Source organism: Solanum pennellii, chromosome 12 (assembly GCF_001406875.1).
Source record: "Solanum pennellii chromosome 12, SPENNV200".
Taxonomy (NCBI): domain Eukaryota; kingdom Viridiplantae; phylum Streptophyta; class Magnoliopsida; order Solanales; family Solanaceae; genus Solanum; species Solanum pennellii.
The window spans coordinates 68,902,395-68,905,755 of NC_028648.1; the positions used below are offsets into that span (position 1 = coordinate 68,902,395).

The window sequence follows — 3,361 nt, forward strand, 5'->3', positions numbered from 1 at the left end:
GGTATTCACTCGAAGTTGATACATGCTGCTTTGAAATTGTTGCTCCATATGTTGGACATGTCACTATTTCTGGGGTTTTAATCATCTAAAAATTATGCTTAGGGACTTGTCATCTTTGAACACAAAAATCCTGATCTCTGTTGTGTTAAATTAGATTAAATGAATTAAAATATAGAGATCTTTTGTCCAGCGTTCCTTGTGCTAATGAGCTTATATTGTCATCCTAGTTCATCAAGGTCAGTTATCACTCCAAAATGTCTGCAAGTCTTTTTATGTTAATAAAGAATAAAGCTCCTTCTTTTGTACCGATCAACTTGATTGTTCAATGGGGGTCATGATTTTCTTAATTAACCTGATTAATTTGATTCAGTTCCCTTGTATTCACTCATATAGTTTTAGTTTAGTATGTGAGGTAAAATATTAGTTCCTTTTATTTGTCTAAGCTATACGGAGTTACAAATATGGGAAATCTGTACTGGTTTAGTTTGTAAACCCTATAAATCAATGTACTTACCTTTATTCTTCCTCATTCTTCTATTTAGGTGATTTCCCTGTTTGATGTTAGAAGAGGAAGACATCTCCTCACTATTGCTGGAATGTAGATGGTTGACAATAAGTTCTTGTATTTCAAAACTTTCCTTCCCATAGACAACCTCTTAAGGTCGACTCATAATTTGAAAATCCTAATGATATTTCCTGTGTCGGTATGTTTTCAATTGGAAATATCTTTATGCCAAATATATATTGATCCCTTACAGCCTCAACGACTTCAATTTCATTACTACAGTTGTTAAGCTTACCACCTAACCTCATTTATCCTTGTTTTGTATTTATAGTACCATGCTTCTTTTAAGCGCAAAAACATTGATTTGCTTGTATACAAGTACCTCTCATTTGAAAAAAAACATTTTAAAAGTTTTCTTACAAAATTTTAAGAATGACAAGGTTATGCCACTTTGTAGTCGTACGCGTAGCTTTGACACAATGAAACCCCATCAGTTCTTGAAGTTCTTACTTGAGCATGAGATAAATCCGGAGAAACTTGTTATAATATCAGAGAATAAAGAGTGCCATGGTTGTTCTACTAATACCTCAAATCTAATGAAGCATTTGTTAGCTTTCCAACAAGTGCAATTATTTCCTTCTGACCTAGTAGTCAAAATGTTTTCTATTCCTAGTTTGTTGATCTTATGTTTGTTAATATTCTTTTAAAATGAGGATAACTAGCTGTAAAAAATATTATATATACTACATCCATTAATTAGAACAAAAAACAGTTAATCGTGTCTTAACTTATGTTTGTGCTTGTAAAAAGGAGAGCTAGTTTGCATCTCCCTCTACAAGGATGGAATTACCTTTGGAATTTACCTGTTACCACACATCAATTTAAGGCATTCCAACTCGGTGGGACAAGCAAAGAATATGGTCTAGTTGATTGTATTGCTTCACCTTTAGCAAGAAGTCTCTTTATCTATCTTTGGGTATAGAAAAATCTTTGGTTGGAGCGTTACCCCCAAATTGGCTCCAACGCAGACAAATAATCATTTAGGCTCCAACGTTGATAACAAACATCCTAAAAAAAAGTTGTTTTTATATGAAATTAAGCTATGTCGTGCAAGGAAGGTGCTTGAAGTATTGAGATACAAATTAGGAAAAAATGATTAATCCTAATAGTAACATATTTATGTATCATCATATGTTATATTTAGTTTGTGGAGCATTATACTGAGAGCTTGCTAGAAAGGCAACAACATGTCATAGTCTTTTTTATTTTTAAATGCTAAGTCTGGTGTTGTGGAAGTAGAACCACAAACTTCTTGTTCGAAAGTCAACCTGTAGTTCTACTACATGAGTAGTGAAAGGAGTCGCTCTCTCATAAAATAACAATGGAACTGTTATAATTAGTGTTTCTAAATGTCACAGAAAGAAACAAATGAATTTACAACATAAATGTTAAGAAAGTAAATTTCCAAAATGATGGATGTGTTAGAAGCGTATCTCACTATTGGTGATGCTGAAATGCAACAAAAGAAGAATTAGCATCTACAAATTAAACCCAGCTCCAGTAGAAGATGATAGATTAGTAAACTACGTTAAATCAGCATTCACAAGGAAGGATAAGACACTGATATCCTTATTCATTATCATTGTCCATTTGTTGTATGATCGATTAAATCACATCCCTTTATTTTTTACTGCTGTAAATAGTTGTTAGTATGAAGTTTATAGTAGTTGACTTTTCTAAATCTTGACTTTTCGGAACCGCCCCAATCTAAGTCAGAATACCCATAGAGCTTCACTGGTTGACTTTTCGGAAACTTGACTGCATAGGTGATCATTCCATTGATGTATCACACAGTTCTTCTGGCTTCCTGCAATTGTACTTCACCAGGAAAATGCATGAACCCTAATAAAAAAACTTGCAACATAAAATATATCGGGTCTTGTTGCTATTGAATACATTAAACAACCAATGAAAATAAGAAACACAATCATCTCATCCGAACGTAGTGTTTGACTAAAATTTTTAATTGTAGAGAAGCTAAGGAGAGGAAATACATTATACGTTAAGGAAATTAATTTGGCACTGTCAAGATTAATAATGATTGTAATTAATCAATCACGATCATCCCGGATGGGATCGGTAATCAGTCGAAGGTGATACACACTTCTTTGAAATTTTTGCTCTTTTTGATATTTAACGATTTCTGGGGTTTTAATCATATGAATATTAAGTGTAGGGACATGTAATCTTTGAACACACAAATTTTGATCTCTACTATGATGAATTAGATGAAATAAATAAACATATAGAGAAAGATATTTTGGCAAGTGTTCGTTTTGCTAATGAGATAATATTGGCTTCTTTGTTTAGCAAGGTCGGTTATCATTACCAAATATCTCCAAGTATTTTTATAGTGATTCTGAATCGATCTACTATTTTGTACCCATCAAGTTGATTGATCAATGGAGGTCATGATTCTTTTTAAATAACCTTATTTATTATCTATTTATTCACCTCTCTTTAATTCACTCATATAGTTATAGTTTATTACGCGAGGTTAAATATTGGTTTCTTTTATTTGTCTAAGCTATAAGGTGTTACAAGGATGGGAAATCACTATTGTTTTAGTTTGTAAGCCCTGTAAATCAATGTACTTACCTTTACTCTTCCTCATTCATCTATTCAGGTATTCGTTTTTGATGTTGGAAGAGGAAGACGTCTCCTTACTGTTGCAGTAATGCAGATGGTTGACAGTAAGTTCTTCTATTTCAAAATTTCCTTCACATAGAAAACCTCTTAATGTCGAACCATAATTTGAAAAACCTTATGATATATCCTGATATGACGGTATGTTTT

At 32.6% G+C, this 3,361-nt stretch overlaps 1 non-coding gene across 1 annotated transcript; it reads left to right on the forward strand.

The window, feature by feature from the left end:
* The first annotated feature begins 1,301 nt into the window (after positions 1–1,301).
* On the forward strand, positions 1,302–1,429 carry LOC114075475. Its single transcript, XR_003575921.1, has one exon. It is a non-coding gene; the product is annotated as a U6atac minor spliceosomal RNA (small nuclear RNA).
* The last annotated feature ends 1,932 nt before the right edge of the window (positions 1,430–3,361 follow it).